This window comes from Tenrec ecaudatus, chromosome 3 (genome assembly GCF_050624435.1).
Source record: "Tenrec ecaudatus isolate mTenEca1 chromosome 3, mTenEca1.hap1, whole genome shotgun sequence".
NCBI lineage: Eukaryota > Metazoa > Chordata > Mammalia > Afrosoricida > Tenrecidae > Tenrec > Tenrec ecaudatus.
In genome coordinates this window covers 107,513,962-107,539,868 of record NC_134532.1, presented here as the reverse complement: position 1 = coordinate 107,539,868, position 25,907 = coordinate 107,513,962, and the positions used below count along the sequence as shown (strand labels likewise).

At 42.4% G+C, this 25,907-nt stretch overlaps 1 protein-coding gene and 1 pseudogene across 1 annotated transcript in view; both read left to right on the top strand.

Moving 5' to 3' along the window:
* Positions 1-25,907, top strand: part of ANK2 (ankyrin 2) — a 648,733-nt gene that overhangs the window by 3,884 nt on the left and 618,942 nt on the right. The window lies entirely within an intron of this gene.
* LOC142443500 (translationally-controlled tumor protein-like) lies at positions 7,227-7,743 on the top strand (annotated as a pseudogene).

The window sequence follows — 25,907 nt, the reverse complement described above, 5'->3', positions numbered from 1 at the left end:
GAGAGATATTCAAAGAATATTTGTTGGCTGAATGATATAACACATATCAGGATAGTGCCATGTTTGCTTAGGAATATAATGAAATAAAGTAACCCAACTATATTCTGCTCCAGCATGGTCTTAGAATACTCATCTGATTAATCCAATTTTGATCAGGGTGAGAGTCATGAGATTCACAGGCTTACTTGAACCCAATAAAAACGTGAAGGAATGTCATATGTATAATTTATCTATGTTAATATTGTGTGTGAAAGCAATAAACATAAAACTAGATTGGCTGTTGTTTAATTACTTTAAGGAAAACCTTGATTACAATACAGGTTATATTCTTAACACATTATACTCCGTTTTTACGGGTCCAGTGAGGGCATCTTTTCATTCTGGGCTTTAGACTACAGAGTTATGCTGGGGAGCGATAGTTCCGGTAGGGTTGGGTGGTTTCAACAGGAATAATTGGAGCACTGTTCTAAACAGCTTGCATGCTTTAGCTCAGAAGCAAAGTGCTGCATTGTGACATTTCGAAATGGTGACATCTTCAAGGGATCTTCTAAAGGCTTACTTATTTTAAACTTCAGATTATGAAGGGAGAAAAAGCAACCGTAAAGGGAAATTAGGCATTAATTTCCTAATATTGACAAAGAACCCAGGTCAAGCTATCACTTACTTTAAAAACATGTAACCCAGAAACATGCAGAAAAAGATGTTCAAGCGGAGACTCAACACAGTAAAGAGCTGCTGAACCCACTGTAGCTTTCACTCTTGAAGATTTAGGCTCCTTTTAAGCATTTCTCTTTAGGTAGAAAGCACAAGCAAATATCTCTTGTTGTAAACAAAGCAACAGATTTAAGTTAATGCTAATGTGTTCACAGCCAGAGCCAAAAGCTTTTCAGGGTTATTATAACACACTGGGCTCTTAGCCCATCCATCTAAATGTCTAAAGTAGGCTAACATTATGGATCGGCCCATTGTATAAACCATCTCACATGAGAGCCAGATGCTACTGTTTACTGTGCAAGTGACTTAGCCAGATTCGACGTGAAATCTGAGATTGCTATTTGGGGTCAACGGGAGTTGTGGATTGATTTTTCTGATCATGAATCTAGGCTTCCATACGCCAGTCTATTTTGATTAATGCTGATTCTTTAGAACAATCTCCTAAACCTAATTTACACCCAACTGTCTAAAACATTTAGATGAAGGGCTTCCTTGGGGAAAGTGTATTTATTTATTGTTCATGGGGTCTTGGGCATATTTTTGCCTTAAGCACTGAAAAGAAGCCTTGAATTCTACAGCACCAGGACCACACTTTACTGGGACAGCTACAACAGAGCCTTTGAGAATGGCTTTATAGACAAATAATTTGTGTCCATTGATTTTAAAAAAGATTACCTACCGTCCTCAGTTGGAGAGACTCTTCCATTATTTAAGACTCAAGGTTGGGCTTCGACAATCCTATCCCATTCGGTACTTGCTGATTTAAATCTGGCTCTTTTGCTGGTCTCATTGACATGTGATTAAATACCATAGACTTCGATGATTTAAGTGCACTAAGAAGAGCTACACAATAGTCACCACAACCAATGTTCCAGCATTTTCTTCATTCTTGTGCTTGTTATTTTTAGCTCCCATTTCCCTCTAACACCACTGTCATAATCCTACAGAAACTAATTATCTAGTTACCGTCTCTATAGATTTACCTATCCTGGATTTCTTTCTTTCTTTTTTGTTTTTAAATCATTTTATTAGGGGCTCATACAACTCCTATCACAATCCATCAATTGTGTAAAGCACATGTGTACATTCGTTGCCCTCATCATTCTCAAAACATTTGCTCTCCACCCAAGCCCCTGGCATCAGCTCCTCATTATTTCCCTTCCCTCCCCCCTCCTCCTCCCTCATGAACCCTTGATCATTTATGAATTATTATTTTGTCATATCTTGCTCTGTCCCACATCTCCCTTCACCCACTTTTCTGATGTATGTCCCCCTGGGAGGAGGTCACATGTGGATCCTTGAAATCGGTTCTACCTTTCCAATCCACCCTCCCTATGTCCTCCCAGTATCGCCACTCACACCACTGGTCCTGAAGGGATCATCCTCCCTGGGTTCCCTGTGTTTCCAGTTCCCATCTGTACCAGTGTACATCCTCTGGTCTAGTCAGACTTGCAAGGTAGGATTCAGATCATGCTGGAGGGTGAGGGTGGGGTGGGAGAAGTATTTAGGAACTAGAGGAAAGTTGTATTATACATCGTTGCTACATCACACACTGACTGTCTCATCTCCTCCCCAAGACCCTTTTGTAAGGGGATGTCCAGTGGTCCACAAATGGGCTTTGGGTCTCCACTCCTCACTCCTCTGCTCATTCACTATGGTACGAATTTTTGTTTTGATGATGCCTGATAACTGATCCCATTGACACGTCATGTTCATTCAGGTTGGTGTGCTTCTTCCATGTGGGCTGTGTTGCTTCTGAGTTAGATGGCCGCTTGTTTATCTTCAAGCCTTGAAGACCCCGTATTCTATATCTTTTGATAGCCTGGCACCATCAGCTTTCTTCACCACATTTGCTTATGCACCTGCTTTATCTTCAGCGGTCGTATCAGGGAGGTGAGCACACAATGACTAACTTGGATTTCATATGAAGAAAATAATACAAAAGCATGTGCCGCTCCCCTGCCCACCCACTCACTACACTTCAACAACAATAACAAAACACAGAACAACTTCAATCCCAAAGAAAGCAGAAAATAAGAAAAACTAAGACAAATTTAAAATGTGTCAAAAGGGAGAACCAAGGATAAGGTGCATGAATCCATTGTCCAGTGCACTCTGTGTGACAGCAAGGCTCTCTGCACCCCCTGGGCAAGGTGCAAGGACCTTCCCCTGGGGCCTCTGCAAATGGGCATTAGGCTGCCGCCCATGTGGGCTCATGCTTTTGCATCAGATGGAATTCACTCTTGAGGAAGTGTCATAAATAACAACTACCTTGTATTGAGTGTTTTGGGGTTCAAGGTCCTTCCCTTCATGTCGTATGGACATGTAATATTTGAAAAGGCAGACTCCAATCACATAATTCAAAATTTGAGACCTTGGCCCATTTCTGAGACTAAAACTCTCCACTATATACCCAAGAACTGTTGCGTTGACTCTAGATTTCTAGAGAACTATTTACACAATTGTAAAAACTGTGGCAAAGATCTCTTTATGCCATCCATCTGAAGACAGCTGATTTTTGACAAAGGGCCAAAGCAAATTAAACGGGGGAAGAGATGGTCTCTTTAACAAATGGTGCTGGCAAAACGGGCTATCCATTTGCAGAAGATTGCAATAGGCCCTCTCTCAGAAACTATATATAAAATAAATTCAAAGTGGATCAATCACCTGTAAAACCAGGAGCTACAAAGACCATCAATGAGAAAATAAGGACAAACTTAGGCCCCCTAATACAGGGCACAAATACACTATCAAACATAATGAAAACCACACAGATCGAGCAGAAGTCAACATCATTGAACCAGCCCTTCTAAAATCAAGACACCGGTGTGAGTCAAAAGTTCTCACCAAAAGTGTGAAAAAGAAAGTCCACAAACTGAGGGGGGGAAATATTGATAATGGTATACCAAACAAAGGACTAATCTCTGAAATGTCCAGAAAACTCCAACACACCAACAAGATCAAACAACCCAATTATAAAATGGTCAGAGGATATTAGTAAAGAGTGTACCAAAGAAGGCTCTCAGGCTGTCAGCAAACATATGAAGAAATGCTTGTGATCATTAGCCATTTGAGAGAGAGAAATCAAAACAAGAATGAGATATCACCTCACTCCAGCAGTGATAGCAAAATTCCAACCCCCCCCCCAGATAACAGCCTATGCTGGTGGGGGTGCAGGGGCTGGAAGGCTTACACTACCAGCGAGGATGTCAAATGGTGTGACTGCTGTGGGGAGCAGTATGGCAGTTCCTCACAAGAGCTGGGGATAGAAATGCCATCTGACTCGGCAATTCCTCTACCTGCTAGATATCCTAGGGAAACAAGAGCCATGGCAAGAACAGATGTGTGCATGCCCATGTTCCCTATAGCTGTTCACAATCACAACAAGGTGGACAGCTACCTGTCCCCCAGGGGAAGACAGGATCCATAAACGTCGGCATATATACACCCAGTGGAATATGATGACGTGTTAAAGAATGATCAACCTGCCAGACACCGCATCATGTGGATGAACCTGGAGGACAGTATTCTGAGTGAAATTAGTCCATCACATAAGGGAAAATATCGTATGAGCCCACACCTATAAAAAATCAAGAAAAAGGTTTCACTCTCAAGGAAATGTTCTTTGATATTTACGAGTGGTTTCAGGGCAGGCAAAGAGGGAAAGTTATTGGTCAGCGAGTAGATGAATCTAGCTCGAGTGAAGGGGAAGGCCGCATGCAGTAAGAGGGAAGTTGGTAAACATGACAGAAGTAGGGCAAGATATTGGGGGTTGGCAAAGGCTGAAGGCAGCAGGGGAATACTGTTATGTCCACAATCTTATAACAGTGATGGTCTATAGTCGATGCTTGGATAGACATGCAGGCTGAACAGTATGGGAGGGAGAATGGAGACCTATATATTCCCAACTCTGCTCTGATAAACCTATATATGTAGGTTTGTCAGAGAATGTTTGTGTATTTGAATTTGTTTTTGTGCAATATATCCATGAATGTGATGGAGCATCCAGGGGTCAAAATTATGAATATTTCTTAGTTGTAGGCAAACACCGATGTGCCTGCGGGTTCAGAATGACAGTCTTGGGGAACACCAAGGTCAATTGGCCTAACACAATTCGCAAAGACAGTGCTCCACGTTCTATTTTGGTGAGTCACGAGCGGGGTCTGCGAAGCTCACGAGCAGCCAACAAAAGTGCAACTACTGGTCTCTGTGTATCCAGAGGAAAGAAGGATGATGAAAATGGACAGACCTATGGAAACATTTAGTCCAATGGATGCAGGGACCGGCAGACTTCAGCTCTCGAGCCCTGTGTGGCTCTGTCAGTATGTCCATGTGGCTCTGCAGTATGATGGAAACATTTTTAAAGGATAATTCATTTAGGTAACGGTGATTTCATTTGTTTATAAAAATATATTTATGACTCCCGAATAATTTTTAAATTGTTGTGAGGGACAGGATGGACTCTTGTCTCCAAAGTATGCTGCCCCCTGGACTAATGAATCAGGCAAATGTCAGCCTCAGAGACTCTGAGATCAGAACCAGATGGTACCTGGCTACCACGAACAATGTCTCTGAAGAGGGTCACAGTAGAAGGTTCTAGAGGGAAGAAGAGTCAGATGGAGACTGGCAGGACCCTCAAGACTATGGCACTTGGTTACCTTTCTGGTGGGGAACTAAGCACACCCCCTGTTTTAGAATAATCACTATCAAAAGGACAGCATTGGAGACAGCATGGAATACAAGAAACACAGAGAGGGAGTGCGAGAGGCGATGCTGCATTGAGGGCGGCAATGCTACAGTGTGTTTGACCTACTGATTGTAATGCTGATGGTGCACTCTGCAGCCCTTCGCGGATCCACAATGAAAGCTCAAGAAGAGACCTTATGATCTACAGGCAGCACACAGAACTTTTGAGGGCCATGGAGCATTGGCTTGTGGATGAAAGAATGCCTTTATTTTAAAATGAATTTTATAATGATGTCTACACATTGTGATGTGATACGGTTTAAATAGACGGTGAATACTTGGGAGTGATACTGAACTGTTTGTTAGCTCTATCCTAGGTCTCTACAATACCTGTCTCCATGGAGTGTTCCCGATGAAATGTCAGCATTTAACACAACTTTATATGACAGAACATTATTATTATTTAAAGCAGATATCGACACTTCATTTCTTCTTTAATTATAATTTTTTTAATCGCAGTCTGTCTTTTAAAAATTAGAACATTTTATTGTCTGTTGGGCAAAAATTTACCTAGCAAATTAGTTGCTCATGTATCAAATTGTTCATACACAAATTGTTCTGTGACACGGGTTACAATCCCTACAATGTGTCACCACTCTGTTTCCTACCCGAGTCCCTGTGGGTTCCATTCTTCTCATCGTTGCTTTTGCTATCTCAGCGTTCATTGTTCTGAGGGCTTGTTTCCCCGAGAGGGGATGCTTACTTTGTAGGCTACGTCTATTCTTTTATGTGCCCGAAAGGTGGTCTCTGGGGATGGCTTCAGTTCCAACTTAGAAGGTTGTCTTAGGACGATGGTCTCAGGGGTCCTCCCGCCAGATAAGTAAGTCTGATCTTTTTATTCATTTGAATTTTGTTTTACACTTTTCACCCACTCCACCCGGAACCAGCTATTGCATTTCTGGTTAGAACATTATTTTTAAAAGCCCAGTCCTTTCAACTTTATCCAAACATGGTAGTTTTTATAGTCATTTTAGCTTGGAGCACAGATAGGCGGGACTTCTGAAGGGAATCAATAAAACATCTCACACTGATAAAAAGAATTCCCAGCACTACTAACGCTTTGAAAACATACCATATCTGCTATATTTTTCTCCTTTTGTGCCTCACTTCAGATCCTTCAGGCTGAATAGCTGATTTGTTTCCCCGTTAGCCTAGATTTCCTTCACAGCTGCTTCAGGGATGAGCTGGGTTTTCACGTGGATTGTCCAGAGGCTGCCAAGGTCGCTGCCTCGACGTTGCTGGTTCACCCAACTGCGCCCACCGTGAGGCCCAGCTCTTGAAAGAGGCCCGCTTCGGGAACAAAACTTTTAAATAGATTTCTTTGATATTTTAAAAGAATACGTTGTAGAAAAATATGAAAAAAAATCCAGAAAACCAAAACCTAAATATTCCATACCAGTACCGCTTTGCTTTAAAAAATTTTTATAAAGCAACTTTACAATTTTTCATGCTATTAATTTACATACCTTTTTTAGGGGTCTTGTTTCTTACGCACACAGACGCACATACACACACATGCCCTTCCGTGTGGTATGTAAGTGCTAAAATAGTACTTAATAACAAAAATTAATTTAAAAATAGGCCCAAGGAAGTTTCAGCAGGCTCAGGGATAGCTTGTTATATCATCATGGTGCTGGACTGGCAATTCTGTAGATCAAAACTTGCTTTAAGATGATTAAGTTCCCTTTCCGCCCACTCCTCCTCCCCTCAGCGCCGCACCGCGCTCGCTCAGAGCTCCCGGCTCCTGCTAAGCTAGCGCCGCCATCATGATCATCTACCGGGACCTCATCAGCCATGATGAGATGGTCTCCGACATCTACAAGATCCGGGAGATCGCAGACGGGCTGTGTCTGGAAGTGGAGGGGAAGTTGGTCAGTAGGACCGAAGGTGCCATCGATGACTCCCTCATTGGGGGTAACGCCTCAGCTGCAGGCCCCGATGGTGATGCAGCAGAAAGCACAGTGGTCACTGGTGTTGATATTGTCATGAACCATCACTTGCAGGAAGCCAGCTTCACAAAAGAAGCCTACAAGAAGTACATCAAAGATTACATGAAATCAATCAAAGGCAAACTCAAAGAACAGAAACCAGAAAGAGTAAAGCCTTTTATGACAGGTGCTGCAGAACAAATCAAGAACATCCTTGCAAATTTCAAACTACCAGTTTTTTATTGATGAGAACATGAACCCAGATGGCATGGTTGCTCTGCTGGACTACCGTGAAGATGGTGTCACCCCATACATGATCTTCTTTAAGGATGGCTTACAGATGGAGAAATGCTAACACAGTGGGTGACTCACGACCGATGCCTCATCCCGACTGGCTGCTGTTCATCCACATGACACCAGGACTTAGACAAATGGGACTGATATCATCGTGAGCTCTTCATTTACTTTTTACCTTGATTTATTTGGAGCAGAGGCTTTTTTTTTTAAGGAAAAAAATGTCGTGTAGGTTGTCTAAAATAAAATGCATCTAAACTCACTTGGGAATGCCTCCTGGTTGACTATCCGTAAACTAAAATCACCTTGTAGCACTCCTGAAGAAGCTAGAGCCGTGTGCACAGTGTGAGGCTGTCTCCAGATGTCTGTTGCAGCCAAACTACAGGGATGCGAATCCAGACAAGAACCCAAAGGCTTAATTTTGAGTTTAAATACAGGGAGAGACCATGTTCTTAGCGGTGCCGGCATCTGAAGCATTTCATCACCTAAAAATGGAAGAGATTCTCAAAAGAATAAAGAGACTCATACAATTGGGGGGAAAAGATGATTAAGTTTTATATCGAAGAAATATAGAATGAAGCTGAGTTGAAAGGTAGATTTTGCATAATGTTACGGTCACAAAAACAGTTTATTATTTTTATCCTATAAAAGTATAGTATGTACCCTATTGTTATGAAACCTTTGCTGTTACTTATGAAAGCAGATTCATTCTAATTGTAAGGTTGCTTGTAGCAAAGACTTCAGAATTTTAAATACCTCATCTTATTATTGTATGGTATTCAATTTCAGAACGAACTAAGTCCTGTGAGAACATTTGGCCCAGATGTTACTAAAAATAATTGTCGCTCTAGAATTTCACACAGAGAATAACATTCCATGGTCTTCTATTAGTTATGCACTCTTGCTTCATTTTCCATTTCGGATGGAAAAGAAGGAAGTCAGAAAAAGAATATTTAAAAAGGAGATGCTGATGCATAAGCTCCATTATATCACTTCGGTTAATTTTAAACCATTAGCGTGATAAAACTTTAAGCACGGTTTAAATGATTTATAATTTAAGTTGGAAAAAAAGTCTTGTCGTTGTTGCCATGAGGTGCCATTGAGCTGGGTCCGACCCATTATAACCCTCTGCACAACAGAAGGCAACCCTGCCCGGTCCCACGCCATCCTCACAAGTGTTCCTATGTCTGAGCCCATTGTGCAGCCACTGTGTCAGCCCATCCCCTTTGCTGCCCCAGGTGCTGCTTTACCAGGTCCTTCTCCAGGGCCGGTCTCTCGTGACAACATGTCCAAAGAAGGGAAGATGAAGTCTCGGCATCCTTATCTCTGAGGAGCACTTTGGTTTGACTTCTTCCAAGACAGATCGGGTTGTCCTTTTAGCGTCCATGGTACTTTCTATATTCTTCTCCAGCACCGCCGTTCAAATGCATCTATTCTTCTTCTGTCTTCCTCATTCAGCGTCCACCTTTCACATGCATATGAAGCCATTGAAAATATCCTGCCGCGGATCAGGCACACCCGTCCTCATAGTAGCAACCTTGCTTTCCGGTACTCTAAAGAGGTGTATGCAGGAGAGTTAACTGATGCAACATTTCTTTTGATCTCGTGACTGCCGCTTCCATGAGCAATGATTGTGGAGCCAAGCAAGACAAACTCCTTCACAACTTCTGCCTTGTCTCCGTTTATCACGATGTGACCTATCGGTCCAGTTGTAAGGATATTGGATTTGTCATCCATCCTGAAGGCTGCAACTCTGATCTGCCTCAGGAAGCCCCTCAAGACCTCTTTATTTTCAACACAAAAAGGCACATCCCTGTTCAGTACAGCGTCCCAGGGAATATGTTTCTAACATGTTAGCTGAGAAAGTAGTTTGGGAAGACAGAAGATGAGGTGCAGGACTTGAATGCTAAGACAAATCTCATGTGGACATAGTCCAGTTCTTAAAGGTAGCCCTGCTGTCAGTTTCAGCCCATAGAGAATTAAACAGAGAGGGTTTGCTCTTCAGATTGTGAAAAAAGAAAATTTACCAGCAGCTTCATCAGTGGCAATTTAGCAGACAGAAATAAAACATTGTTTAACTAGAATAAGCCAAATTATTTAACTAGAATAAGCTCTTTTAAAAATCATTTTATTGGGGGCTCATATAACTCTTACCACAATCCACACATCCATCCATTGTGTCAAGCACATTTGTACATTTATTGCCATCATCATCCTCAAAACATTTTCTTTCTACTTGAGCCCTTGGTTTCAGCTCCTCATTATTTCTCCCTCTCTCCACAGCTCCCTCCCTCATGAACCCTTGATAATTTATAAATTATTATTTTGTCATGTCTTACACTCTCTGACGTCTCCCTTCACCCACTTTTCTGTTGTCTGTCCCCCAGAGAGGGGGGTTATATGTGGATCCTTGTAATCAGTTCCCCCTTTCTACCCCACCTTCCTTTCACCCTTCCGGTTGGAAGCTCTTACAGAGATCATAACATTCCATAGTTCAATCACATCAAGCAGGATTGTACAATTGCCACCACAGTACCATAGTCAGTTTCAAAACATTTTCTTTTTCTTGAACTCCTTGATATCAGCTCCCCTTCTTTATCTCCTCCCTCCCCACCCTCCCTACCAGGAACCTTTATTTTTATTTATTTATTTTTTCCCCATCTTACCCCACCCAGTGTATCCATTTAGGTGCATTTCTGTTGTTCGTGCCCCTCGAATGGGGTTGCACAGTCACCTGGGATACCAGCTTCTCTCCCTTCTCTCAGCCAGCCATTACTCCTTTTACAGTCGTTGAAGGGTTATCTATCCTGGCTTTCATGCATGGAACGACCCTAACTATACAAATGACCATATTCAATTCTAGCATGACTAATGAGGCAAAACAAATAAAAACCATACTCGTAAGAGAGGAAATATTAAAGAAGTAGAGGCTATGTGGCTCATTAGTGCTATTCTGCACCCTGGATTTATCAGCCCTTCCCTGGGGCCCTTCTGTGAGGGACTGTCTTACAGGTGGGTTTTGGGTCTCCACTACATCCCCACCCCTTTGCATCAATTGATTTGCTTGGTTTTGAACTTCTGATACCTTTTCCCATCATCACCTCGTGACCACACAGGCTGGTGTGCTGCTTCCATGTGGGCTTTTTTGCTTCCCTGCTAGATGGCCGCTTGTTTGACTGCAAGCCAAAATTAAAGACGTTTTTAGGCACACAAACGTGTTTGTGGGGACATGACAGTAAATTAAAGCAGCAATCTTGTAGCCCACATTTGTTCTGAAACCCAGGATACTAGATGGGACAGATTGCTGGGGAGTGGGGACACCAGGGCCATTTTACTTTATATAAATATCTGGTGGTTGTTGTTGGCAGTTACTGTCCAGTCAGTTCCAACTCGTGCCAACCACTGTGTTCTGTAGGTACGCTTCATAGGCTCTTCAGGGCTGTGGCCATTTATGAGCAGGTTGCTAAGTCTGTCTGCCACGGCAGTTCTGAGTTGGTTCAAGTTGCCAACTTTTCAGGAAGTAGTCCAGTACTTAATCATTTGCATCACTAAGGGACTACTATAAATCTGGCAGGACACTAAAGTTACCTTATTTTTAGCATCTGCAAAAGCATCACACACACATAGAAGGAGCTGAGTGATATGTGCATTTACAACAAACAGGCAAACCAACCATATAAACTGCACACTCTGCATACTCATGTGGTGGTGGTTGGGTGCTGTCCAGTTGGTCCTGACTCATTGTGATCCTATGTGTCACTCAGTCCTGTGACCCCCTCATAATGGCCATCTCATTGTTGCAGCCGTTGTCTCAGTGCATCTTCTTTGTCCCTCTCCTTGCACTATAGCAAGCATGCTGGCCTTTGCCAGTAGATTAGGATAGGCAGTGACCAAGGCGCCCTGCTGGTACAAATGGTTGGACGCTCGGCTGCTAGGTTGGTGGGAACACAACTAGCAACTCCCAAGGAGAGAGATCTGGTGACCTGCTTCTGCAGAGATGCCGGCTGAGAGACCCCTCTGAAGCAGTTCTACTCTCTCACGAGTGGGGATGGGCTCGTTGACCCCTAACAGCAATCACGGAGCAGAACTGCAGATGGCCAGGCCTTTCTCACCTGGAACCCATAGGCGGGTGTGACTGGCTGGGTGAGTTCAAGTTAGCAGCTGAGAGCTTAACCGTGACACCACCAGGGCTCCTTCAGTTATTGATTCATTTTGATGATTTATGATCAGACCGTGTGGTTGTTTCCCTTTTAATTCATAAGTGATTTGTTTTTTGAGGACACAGTAGAGTGTCCCATAGTCAAAAGGATACATACGTCCTCTTTCTTCCTTGGTGCTTTGTTGTCTTGACTGTGTCTTCTGAGCACGTGCGTGCGTGTGTGCGTGTTTGTGTGTGTGTGTTTTTTTAACAAGTTCATGGAAAATTTCCATGATCTTTCAATTACATTTTTTCATGGAACTTTTTAAAGCCCCCTCTTATGTGTGTATAAACTATAGATATAGTTTGTTTATTTTGAACACAATTTATAGTGTCATATGTACACTAGTCTCTATCTTTTTTCCTTAAGATATCTTACAGGTAGCTCCCTATCAGTACATACAAATATGCCCTAATTTTAAAAAGCTTTTTATTGTGATTTAGGTGAAAGTTTTTATAGCAGAGCATGAGTTTTATATTCAAGGATCGATAGCCATTTGTTCCAGCTCATCTATGTCAATACCGCATGTACATTACTCATCCATTTCCTTCCTGTGTTCCTGCTCCCCTTCTTCCTTCTCTTCTAACGTTCTCTTTTTGGACAATGCTGCCGAATTGATCTTACATGGTTGATTGTGCCGATACAAGGTGAATTCAGTTCCAAACTTGAAGGATGACAAAGCCCATGGTCTTGGGAGTCCTGCCAACCTCTCAATGACAAGACTGGCCTCCTTTATGATTTTAAGTTTTCTCTTCCATATTTTCTCCCACACTATCCAGGACCTTTAATATGATTCTTTTAAACATTCAGTAGTTAGGAGTGGTAGCTGGGCAGCATGTAGTTATTCTGGTCTGGCATTGTGGAGAATGGTCTATGCTCTTTCCTCCAGATGGGGAGAAGCCAATATTTTCACCATACAGTGCTGATCATGAATCTACCTTATTCTGAAAAAAAAAGTCTTTATTATAAAAAATTTCAAACATATACAAAATTAGACTATGTAGTGAAACTCCAGGTATCCATCACTTAGCTTCAACATGTCAATCTCTCTCTCTAATAGTTGTGTATATATATATATATATATGTATATATATATACATATGTAATTAAAACACATTTGGCAATTAAAAATTTTCACACATAATTTTTTAAACTACAGAAGTTTTATGGACATAGCTTAAACAATCCTGTAAATCTATTCACATACAATTCTGTTGTTCAATCCCCTCGAGAGGAGTTATACAATCATCAATGCTATCAGCTCACCATCCACCCCTCCACCACCACCCTTCCCATACCCTCAGAGAATCATTACTTTTGTTGCTATTTCTGAAGGGTTATCTATCTTAGCTTTCGTGTACCGAGCAATCTTACATATATAAATGAGCATTCATGAATCTAACATGATTAATAGGGTAAAACAAATAAATGCCTTAATAGTACAGGGAGGAAATATTGAGGAGCTAGAAGATATTTATGGAATTCATCAGGGCTCTACCACACCCTGGATTTATCTTCCATTCTGTGTGGTCCTTTTGAGAGGGACTCTCAATTACTTTGCAGATGAGCTTTGGGTCCCTATTGCATCCATGCCCCTTCACATTGAGTTGGTTGCATGCTTTTGAGTGTCTGGTACCTCCTCCTGTTAATACCTTATGATCACACAGCCTGGTGTGTTCTTCCTGGGAACTTTGTTGCTTCCTTGCTAGATGGCCTCTTACTTAATTACAAGCCTTTGAGCCCTTAGATGCTATATCTTTTGATAGCCGGGAACCATCAGCTTTCTTCACCACATTTGCTTTTGCACCCATTTTGTCTTCAGAGATTGCATACAAATTTTTATATGAACAATTATGCTACTCATTGCAATTGGTCCATCTAAGATACAATTATTAGCCTTACCTGGCCTGGAAAAAAGATGAGTGAAGCAAATCAAAGACACAAGGCAGACCAGAAGGCACAAGGTGCCCAGCTACCACTCTCACCACTTGGATTAGGGTCTCAATAGGAAGTCCTGGACACAGAGGGTGTGGCAGTTACGTAATCTCCTGTCAACTTGTGAAGGGGAGGGGTCTAGTCTATCAATCAGGCCATAACCAATGATGCTTCTGTGTGGGCATGGCCTTCTCCTGAGGATTCTGGGAACTCCTGTCTTTCTCCCTGGAGGTGGGACACACTATCTCTGCTTTGTCTTCCTGTTGGAACCACTGATGGAACCAGAGCCCTGGAGCTGGAGGAGCCACAAGGAGGCCCACAGTAGTGCTGAGATGCTTCCGCCACCACTGGATCCATAGACTTCCCACCCAATGGCCTGCAATCTTCCATTGCATGTGTTGTGTGAGTCTGAAGAGGAATTTATAGACTAGCATCGGACATATGGGCAAATATCAGACTTATGGACTTGATCTGGACTGGGTTAGGACGTTTTCTTAATATACAATTACTCTTTGATCTAAAGTTTTATCTTATACACATATGAGTGTCTATGAATTTGTTTCTCTAGTCAACCCAGACTAACATAAAGGGAGAACAGCGGCAATAGAAAAGATAGAACAAAATGCAAAAACATAAAAAAGGCAGGCCTACGAGGCTGATAGACAGTAGTCACATTCCCTTTATGTGGCCTTTAGACATCCTTCAAGCCTGGGGCTGAACCAGGGATCAGCTTTCAGGCAAGCAATAGACAAGTCTATAAAGTGAATACTAACCCCAAGGAGGAAGGTACTCTTCAATACAATCAACAAGGGAATCGATCAAAAGGGCAGCATTTGCTCAAAAACAAAGTTCAGAAGGCAAGGAAGGACAGGAGAAAGAGTGAAAGGACACAAGGGACTCAGTGAAGAAGAGGGAGGAGTGCTGTTACATTGAGGGAATTGCAACAAATATCATGAAATAAGTGGTACGTAAATCATCAAATGGAAAAACTTTCACCCAAACTATAATAAAAATCACATTAATCATGTTGTGCAACCATGACCTGTCATGGACAACTTTTCCATCACCATAAACAAAAGCCTACTGCTTCCCAGACCATAGTCCCCCTTCTCCCCGCACTCCCCTTGCTCCTAACAGGCTGTCCTTGTTATTGAATATAAATGGGATCATATAATCGTTGTCCTTTTGCGATTGGCTTATTTCACTGAGAATAATGTTTCCAAGGTTCATGTGTGTTCTGGCATGTAGCAGGACTTCATTTCTCTTTCTCGGTGAGCAGCATCTTATTGTGTCTGGGTCATGTTTTGCTGGCCCATTGGCGGACATTGGGTTGCTTCCACCTTGTAGTTATTGTGAATGGTGCTGCAGTGAACATTCATGGACACGTGTCTGTTCTCACTGTAACTTTCAGCTCTCTGGGTTGTACCCTTAGGCCTGGAATTCTGGGTAACATCGTAAGTCTATGTTTAACGCTCCTCTTTCCTATAAACCGCCAGTTGTTTTCCACAGCAGTTGTACCACTTTGGATTCCCACTAGCACTGGACAACTTCCTCCATATTCTTGCACTTGTAAGTGCTCTTCTCCACTTGTTTTTCTTTAGCCATCTGTGCTAGTCTGGGTAGACTACAGAAACAAAATTCATAGACATTCCTATGTGTACAAGAAAGAACATTATATAAAGAGCAATTGTATATTAAGAAAACAACCCAGCCTAGTCCAGGTCCAGTCCATAAATCTGATATTAGCTCATATGTCCAATATCAATTTATAAATTCCTCTTCAGACTCACCCAACACATGCAATGATGCTGAGCGCAGGAAGATCACAGGCCAGTGGGTGAAAAGTCTGTGGATCCAGTGGTGGTGGAAGCATCTTAACACTGGCGTGAGTCTCCACATGGTCCCTCCAGCTCCAAGGTTCTGGCTTCATCAGTATAGCTCCATGTGGCTTGTCAACAGGAATGTCTTGCAGAGAGAGTCTGTGTGTCCTGCCTGCAGTGTGCTATTTATCTCCTGAGCACTTCCAAAAGAGGTCATCAAGCTGTGACCTGATTGACAGCCTAAACTCTATCCCTTCACTCTTAATAGTCTTAAGTTGATATCAGATTGTGTAACTGCCACACCATCCTTGTGGCTTCCAAGTGGTATCTCATTGTGATTTTGATTTACATTCCTCTAATGGTTAGTGATGTTGAGCATCTTTTTACGTGTTTGTTGACTATTTGAATATTTTTGGTTCAATCTCAATGCATCCATATTGTGCATTTTTCTTTGGTTGTCTTTTTGCTGTTGAATTATAAAAGTTTGATACATATTTTAAGTATTAGGACTTATTGGATAGATAAGTCTCCCCCAAGTTTTTCTCATATTCTACCAACATGTTATATTTGATGTTATTACTGGGTATTTTTTTTTAACTTCATTGGGTGTAACAGGGACATGGTAGTTATGTTTTTAAAAAGCCCTTATTAATTAGGGACCCATATTGAAGTATTTATGGGTGAATTCATATGCTGTCACGCGTTTGAAGTTAATTACTAGAAAAGTAAAATGTATGTGTGGGAAGAAAAGTGTGAAAGAAAATGGGCAAAAGTATGGAATTGTATGTGCAGATTCACTGAATCATCCTCTGCTATTCTGGTTGTTGGAAGAGTTCCATTCTAAGAAATGTATTTGTTAATCTGGTTTTTATCGATAGCATCCTGTGTGTGTGTGTGTGTGTGTGTATAGTTAAAAAAAAACCTAGATGCCATGTAATTTAACTGATAAATACTTCATTATGAATCTCTAAGCCATAAAAAGTTTTAAAATGTGTGACGTCAATGTCATGATCACATCTCATGAACAGTCATTCTTAATATAATCCAGTAGCATATCAGTTTGTCAATTTTCACGACTTCCTTAAAATGTCTTTGAAAACAGTCTTTTTATTGTTTTTGGCACTAGGAAAAAATTAGGTGTGTTTATTTATTTTTAACAATGCTTTCAATGAAAAAAAAAAGATAGTATTTATCTGTCTAAGAAACTGGATTATTTATTTAGAGTGTCCCAACTTTTGGATTTGGTTGATGATTGTGTCCAATGCTGATAGAATTTTTCTTCTGATCCTTATGTATCCTGGAAACTGGATCTAGACACTTGACCAATTCAAGGTCAGGGTTTGGGGTGAGACTTCTTCATAGATGCAGCTGTGCTCTTTCTATGCCATCACCTCAGAAGACCCAGATGTCTATTGTTTTACCCTGAGTGAGTCTAAGGGCCAGAGAAAGGTCAACCAGCTCTGCACATTATAACATTTCCATCAACATTTTCCCTAATTATTATTGGGTGGCTCCATTTGCCTCCCGAAGATTGCAACATGATTTTCTAATTCTACCATTCTTTCTGCACTGATTATTTGGGATTGTTCCATAAAGAAATTTCCCTCATCAATGATTTGATTACCCTAGCTACAATTGATTTATTTTCCCTAAAGATCACATAACCTCCAATTAGTGTCATGAGTTAACTTATCTCTTATCTGTGAATATCTAGACTATGTCTTGATTTATTTATAATTTAAAAATTGTATATCCTCATGTTTATATCTTTATAATAAATGATACATTATAGAATTGTAATAGAAAATAGTCACTGGAGATTTTACTTCATACATACTAATTCAGTACAAATACAAGGGAGCATCAGAAAGTTTATAGGAAAATTTCATTTTAATACCATTTTTATATAATCTTTGTGAAGACCTCCTTGAATGAGAGCGTCAGAGAGACCTAAATTTTAACTGGAGGTCAGATAGGTATTAGCCATAGAATTTTAGAAAAATAAATGTTCCTTTCCAAGCTTCACATCAGATTCCTGGCTAGTTTGAAGGATTTCATATTAGTGCGTTGCAGCCCTGAGTTGGGGTCATAGTTTGAGTGCTCTTTTCGTCCTCTGCTGTGCCCTCCCAGGCTGATTGCGTGGCTGCCAGGGCATTTTTAGCATTAGGAAGGTGACTATATATAGCTTGAACTCTAAATCAGCATTATCTCCAGTACTCTGTCTAACTCATTGCGTGAATTAAACCTAAACAGGATCATGACAAACTGCTAGATCTAACACATGTTACTTTAGAGGGTATTTGCCTTAAAGTCAATATGCCAAGTTCTTTTTTCCCTAGAAGCATAATTGTTATGCCTCTTTCTCTGATGTTCTTTATCCTTGTAATACTTCAGATCTTTGTTTTTCTTCCCCTCTACTTTCCAGTCACCTAGTGCCCCGCCTATTTCTCCTGGCATTTTCTTTCCTCATTTTTGCCCACATCCTATAATCTCTCAGTTTTCAGAAGCCCCATCTGTCCGTGACATAAAGAGACATTTCATACCTCTTCTTAGGTAATGCTTTATCCATGTGCTTGGCTAAAGCCAGCCCTCGCAGCATGACCTCATTTCTTTTTGCTGTGTTTCCATATAATAGCTGACATGTATTGTACTCTCTGTATTCAAGTTTTTCGATATAGAAAGCACAGGAAGGCGAAGAGATTTGTAAAGACGTGCTGCACATAATACAGAGTTCATAGGGAAGACTGGAGAAGACCAACTGTTTGGGGTTTCCCCCCACCCCACAATGAAATCTGTTAAAGGAGCATCTACTTAATATTTTAGTGGAACGCAAGCGATACAGTTGGTCATTCTGGTCATACTCTTTCAGTCTCCTTTTATGTAAGGGCATCATGGACATGTGCTGATTGCCATGGCTATAACCACCCACCCACCAAAAAAACCAAACAAACTCCCACTGCCATTGAGCAATTCCAACTCACCGTGACCCTATAGAGGGGCTGTGAGGCTGTAAATCTTTCCGTGCATTCTCTCCCATTAGTTCAATGACCATTTATTCAGCAGGAACTATGTGCTAGGTTCTGTGTTGGGCAGGCCTACAAAGATGGTTAAGACACCGCCTGGGCCCATTCCGTTCTCTCATTGCGAGAACGAGGCTCACATTTTTCGTGGCAACAGCAGGGTTTTCGAGAGAGAGCGGGGTGGGCCACCTGCTTTGGGGGCTCCTGGAACCAGAAATCTACCGAGTCCGACTCTGAGTGTCTGCTTTTCCCTGAGTCGATTATGACGCCTGGAGAACTGGAGCCCCATTGACCCGATCGCAGCAGCACTGCAGTGGCTCCTGCGGGGAGCATCCAGCGTGTGGAACAGCTCATGCCTTTCAGAGCATCAGTAGTGCTGGCAGGCTCACAGTTCAGTAGTTCATGGGAGGGACAGGCTGAAGTCTACTGTGAAGGCGTCTGGGAGAGGGTGGGACATCTGTTCTTCAGACAGGCCTACGATGGCGGAGCAGCTGCTGAGAGTGGGGGAAGGGGAATTGGAAGATGGATAAGAACGAGGGACTTGGGGCTCCAGAGAGTCTGTAATATCGCTTCTAGGAAGCCCAAAGAGGAGGGCTTAGTTGACTGTTAATGTGTTTAGAATCCATTTAGAGAGAGGACGATGAAGAGATAAAACAAGAAGAGGAAACTTTAGGATCTGGCTCTATCCCACCGTCCTCATCACTTTACGTATCTTCATCCAGTCAATTCAAATAATGGCTTTTAGTGCTGGTCCCGCCTCTGCACGTGACCGGTGAGGGCACAGGCGGAGAGCGGTTGAGTAGTGTGCTCGAAGTTACTCAGCAGAGGCATATTCCACTCGGGGCAGGGAGGGGCAGGGTGTTAGCTCATCCCACTGCATGGAGCGACCTCCCAGCAGTATCAGCACTTAAGGTGGTAAAAGCAGACACATAGCAGAGTTCTAAACACATCATTCACACTGTTCTACTCGACCATTGATTTCTTTTAGCTTTTCTCCCAAATAATAACACCTAGCCCCATGAGCCACACAGAGAACCTGATAGAAAGTTCTGACAACTGTCTGATTTAGATGCCGTCAGCGCTGATTTCTTCTGTTTTAGAGAATACATTGTTTTTATTTGCCACTGAGTTGATTCCAACTCACAGTGACCCTCCCTATAGGACCGAGAAGTGCCCCATGGCTTTCGTAGGCAGTCATCTTCTTTTAAGTTGTAGGTACATGTTTTTCTTTCTTTATTAAGGCCTCATACAACTCTTATCACAGTCCATACATACATCAATTGTGTAAAGCACGTTTGTACATTCATTGCCCTCATAATTCTCAAAACATTTGCTCTCCACTTAAGCCCCTGGCATCAGGTCCTCATTTTATCCCTTCCCTCCCCACTTCTCTCTCCCTCATGAACTCTTGATAATTTAGAAATTATTATTTTGTCATATCTTGCTTTGCCCGGCGTCTCCCTTTATCCATTTTTCTGTTGTCTGTCCCCCATTGAGGTCAGATGCAGATCCTTGTAATCGGTTCGGCAGTAATTTTTTTTTTAAGGGTTTGCCAGACGTGATCTTTTTTTAATTTTAAACATTTTATTAGGGACTCATACAACTTTGATCACAATCCATACATACATCATTTGTGTAAAACACATCTGTACATTCTTTGCCCTCATCAATTTTAAAGCATTTGCTCTCCACTTAAGCCCTTTGCATCAGGTCCTCATTTTTTCCCTTCCCTCCCTGCTAATCCCTCCCTCATGAGCCCTTGATAATTTATAAATTATTATTTTGTCATATCTTGCCCTGTCCGGCGTATCCCTTCACCCCCTTTTCTGTTGTCCGTCCCCGAGGGAGGAAGTCACATGTAGATCCTTGTAATCAGTTCCCTCTTTCCAACCCACTCACCCTCTACCCTTCCAGTACCGCCCCTCACACCCCTGGTCCTGGAGGTATCATCCATCCTGGATTCCCTGTGCCTCCAGCTCCTATATGCACCAGTGTACATCCTCTGCTCTATCCAGACTTGCAAGGTACAATTCGGATCATGGTAGTTGGTGGGGAGGAAGCATTTAGGAACTGGAGGAAAGCTATATTCTTCATCGGTGCTACATTGCAACCTGACTGACTCATCTCATCCCCTAGACCCCTCTGTGAGGGGATCTCCAGTGGCCGACAAATGGGCTTTGGGTCTCCACTCTGCACTTTCCCCTTCATTCACTATGGTAAGATTTTTTTTTCTGATGATGCCTTATACCTGATTCCTTCGACACCTCATGATTGCATAGGCTGGTGTGCTTCTTCCATGTGGGCTTTGTTGCTTATGAGCTAGATGGCCGCTTGCTTACCTTCAAGCCTTTAAGACCCCAGACACTATCTCTTTTGATAGCCGGGCACCATCAACTTTCTTCACCACATTTGCTTATGCACCCATTTGTCCTTGGCGATCATATCATGGAAGTGTGCAGCCAATGATATGATTTTTTTGTTCTTTGATGTCTGATAACTGATCCCTTCGGAACCACGTGATCACACAGGCTGGCTGGTGTGTTCTTCCATGTGGGCTTTGCTGCTGCTGAGCTAGATGGCCGCTTGTTTATCTTCAAGCCTTTAAGACCCCAGATGCTATCTCTTTTGATAGCCGGGCACCATCAGCTTTCTTCACCACATTTGCTTACTCACCCACTTTGGGTTCAGCGGTTGTGTCGGGAGGGTGAGCATCGCAGAATGCCAATTTAATAGAATAAAGTATTCATGCATTGAGGGAGTGCTTGAGTAGAGGCCCAAGGTCCTTCCGCCACCTTAATACTAAACCTATAAATATAGGCACATAGATCTATTCCCCATCCTCATATATATATATTTGCATATGAACATGTCTTTTTCTAGACCTCTATAAATGCCCTTTGCCTCCTAGCTCTTTCCTCTATTTCCCTTGACTTTCCTCCTGTCCCACTATCATGCTCTGTCCCCACCTGGGTTTCAGCTATACCTCTTCGTTACTTTACCCTTGATCATTCCCTACCAGGCCTGCCACTCCCACCTCACCACCAATTTGGATCCCTTGTTGTTCCTTTGTCCCTGGGTTTGTTAACACCACTTCCTTACCCCCACCTCCCCCTATCCCATGTCTCCCAGAACTGTCGGTCCCGTTGTTTATGCTCCAGATAGTTCATCCAGCCTATCTTATTAAGACAGACCTGTAGAGATAATAACATGCTCAAAAACAAGACAGAGGAAAACAAAGCAACAGTATACAACAAAACAACAACAACAAACCACTGACAAAGAACAAAACACAACACATCAAGAAAGAAAAGCTTGTAGTTGGTTCAAGGATCATTTGTTGGCCTTTAGGAGTGTTTTCCAGTCCAGTCTGTTGGGGCACCACGCCCTGGCCCCAAAGTCCACCTTCAGCATTCCCTGGGGACCTTGCCGCTCCATTCCCTTGATTCCACTGCACTCCCCCAGTGCTTTGCCTCGGTGTGGTGGGATCAGGTCGGGTGCAATTTCCACACTGTGTCTCCGGTGCAGTCCCCTGTAGTGCCATGGGTCAGTGAGGGGCATCATGTCTCACAGTGGGGCCAGCCATGTTGTCCTCTCTGTGGACTGGCTGCTCCAATTGGGGTCATCGTCCTTAGGGCCTGGTGGGCCAGGATGTGCTCCACTCTCTCCTCCTCCCCCTTCATCTGCTCCCGTGTGCTCCGATCAGATATGCCCCTCTCCCGGAGCTGCAGAATCAATGTCGTCCTTTGAAACTAATTCTTCTGGGGGGAGGGGCAGGCGTCCACTTAATATTTGGTGCTGGGGCCAGCCTCCCAGACCTCTCCACTGGTTCCCTACTCCACACTGGGATATTGCATTCACACCTTGAGGCACTGGGTTGAAGTCTGGTCCCTCTTTCCCTGTGTCACCAGTCTTTCTCCCATGGAGTTAGGCTGAGTTTGCCCCTCGATCTTTCAGTTAACGACTGAGAGCTTAACGATGTGCCACCAGGTCTCTTTAGAGAATAAATCACAAATTTTTGTTGTCTGTTACTTAAATCTAGATGCATCTGGTAATTCCTTTCACTGCAGATCTTGTTCTACATTGCCTGGAGTGAAGAGGGAGTGCACTATTTTTAGACATACAGCTGTAACATTTTAGTCTTTTAAACAAGCTGGTGAGACAAGAAAAAGCTCACAGTGGGTGTTGAGAAGACGGAACCATTTTTCAATTTCTCTTATTTGATTTTAATTTTAGATTTGGTGTCTGAAGCCTTTCATACTATGTGTTCAATAAGTATGGATAACAATTTAAATGTGGACACATTTAAAATGGTTAACAAGGAGAACAGCATTTGAGCTGTGTGTGTTCGATATGAAGAATGTAGCTGGTTATCGGACCTGAGTTCTTTTTCAGGAGCTTTTTGACCTCCTTGGAGTCCTGCTGGTTCAGTAATTACTCCATTGCTTTGGGGCAACCCAGGGCCCCTCAGAAGAAAGACCTGGTTATTTATTTTGGATAAAAATCACCCATTGAAAGCCCTGTGCAGTGTGCAAGGTCCCCATTGGTTGGAATCAATTCCATTGTGACTGGTTTTTATTTAACACTCTTAACTATTGTGCTTAGTGACAGAGATTAGGCTACAAATAGATCCGAAAGTGCTTTGCATCAGAAGAAAATGGTGGATTTTGAAATCTTTTTCTTCTGTAGAATAAGGAGTGAGAGATCTGTCATTTCATAAAAGTTTTGCCCAGTGTCCTAGCAATTTGGACTCCTTCCTAAACTCACTTTCAGCAGAATTCTACCCACAAAACCTTGTTTTGCTGAGGAAGTCAGTCTCATGTAGAAGTGCTACACAAAGACTTATTCTTCCACTAAACAAATATCCTTGTCTAGCACTTTTAGCTTTACTGATATCTAGCCATGAAATGATGTGTAAGTTTATCATAGGTTAACAAATCCCACTGAAAAGCCAAGCCAAAGTTACTTTTATTACATTAAACAAATTACAATGCTATGTGTACTAAAAGGAGCACATAATTCCAATACATAAAACTAAACAGGCTCACTGCTATCGAATTGATTCTAACCCACAGAAACCTTATAGGACAGAGTAGAACTTCCCCTGTGGGTTTCTGAGACTAAAGGTTTTATGGGAATAGATGGCCTCCTCTTACTGCCATAGAGCGCCTGGTGGTTTTGAACTGTCTTCCTTGTGGTTAGCAGCCCAGCACCTAACCCACTGTGCCACCAGGGTTCCTTCTGTAATATATAAGAAAACAGAGGCTGAGAGATTTGAAGAGGTGAATTTCTCTCACCCACAAATGATTTTCCATGTCGCCAGATATCTTACTTCTCTTATAATAACATTCCTACTGAAAACAGTGATAGTTTAAGTGTCCGAACGGTTTTTGTAAACATAGTTCTCTTCAAAGGATCAGCACAGAGCTGGTCCCTAGGGGTGGAGATTAAGGATGTCCTGCTTTTCCAAAATGCTGTGTTACCCATCATTTCCGATATCAACTATTACTCTTCTCCTCAATATTCTACCTTATGGCTCTGGGCTCTGTAACTGAGTCTGAGGGCAGTAACTGGTGGCTGACTGGTGTGTGTCAGGTTGATTCAGTGCAACAGCTCGTCTTTCGCACATTCACGGTTGGGAAGTTCAGCCACAGAGATGGGAATTTGCTCATGTCTGGGTGTTTCCAACCAAGTGACATCAAATGATCAGGTTGAGGACAGGTTGGTTGTTACTGTGCTTGTTACATGGGCCAGATCTGGTCTCAGATCTGTGACCATCCTCCTACTTTTCTTAATTTTGATCAGGGAGCTGGAGATTTGCTTAATAAGGGACTAGCCTAAAACAGAAAGTTAGTTCTTGCTTTAATGCTGATGTCAAAGATGACGGCTAAGTTGCAGACTATACGTGCAACTAATGGTGACAACTTTAGTCACGCCCTCTTATGCTCCTGTGTGCTGGGAACTCAAGATACATCCACTTTAATATTGCTTCATTGACGTAGCAGACAGTGCGCTGTAAAATGGGACCAGATTCACAGATAGAGAAGCTAAGAGTATGGAGGACTGGGGTCAGCAGGGCTCTAGTTAGTAGTTCTCTGCACTAAAGCTAGCTGTGATTTTTAACAGTAACCCCTTTACTTCAAAATGTTAAGAGATCCCATTAGCTTCTCATTGCTGCTATGCAAATTATCATACACATGGTTACTTAAAGCAGCACAATTACTGAGGAAGAATTGGAGCCTCCAAGGAATCGCGTCCTTTGCCTAGGTGACACAGAAGGAAAATTGTTTCAAGGCCATGATTGCTTTACTGTTGAGTTCATTCTTTGTGCACCTCACTGAGAGGTCCTCGTAAGGAATCACATTTCCTTCTTCCCCAAGGGCCCCCCAACAGCCATGGGTTTCTTTAGGCTAGCTTCCCCAATGGACTGTAAGGTGTGAGCCAGAGGTTGAAACGTCTAGTCTGTGACTGGTTTGGTAATCACAAACACTGTCTTCAGCATGCAGCAAATGAAACAAACTCAGAAACCGAGTCTGTGAATGGGACATCCCTCACAGAAGGCTGACAAGGAAGGGATGAGTCAACCAGGGTACAGTATAGCACCGATGAAACACACACTATTCCTCTAGTTTCTTGAGGTGTCCTCAAGCCCCACTATCATGACCCCAGTCCTGCCTTTAACTGTGGGCCAGACCAGAGCATATACACTGGTGCAGATAAGAGATAAAATCTCGCCACCCATGGAATCCAGGAACAGGAATGAGAATAGCGATACCAGGAGAGTAGGGGGAAGGTGGGGAGAGGAGGCGAGAAAGGGGGAACCGATCACAATGATCTATACACAACCACCCACCCCACCTCCAGAGGGACGAACAATAGAAACCATGGGAAAAGGAAGACAGCAGTCAGTGTAACATATGAAAAAAAGAAAAATTTATAATTTATCAAGGGGTCACAAGGGTGGGAGGGAGGAAAAAAGAGGAGCTGACACCAAGAGCGCAAATAGAAGTAAATGTTTAGAAAGTAATGATGGCAACATATGTACAAATATGCTTGATACAATTGATGTATGGATTGCTATAAGAGCTGTAAGAACCCCCAGTAAAATGATATTTTAAAAAATAATTAAGATAAAAATTCAAGAAACAAAACGGTACAAAAAGAAAACAACACAAATTTCTTCCTTTACACCTGTAGGTCACAAGTTCCAAATGGGAGCCAGTGAGCGAAAGCCATGCTGTTGGAAGTGTTGTG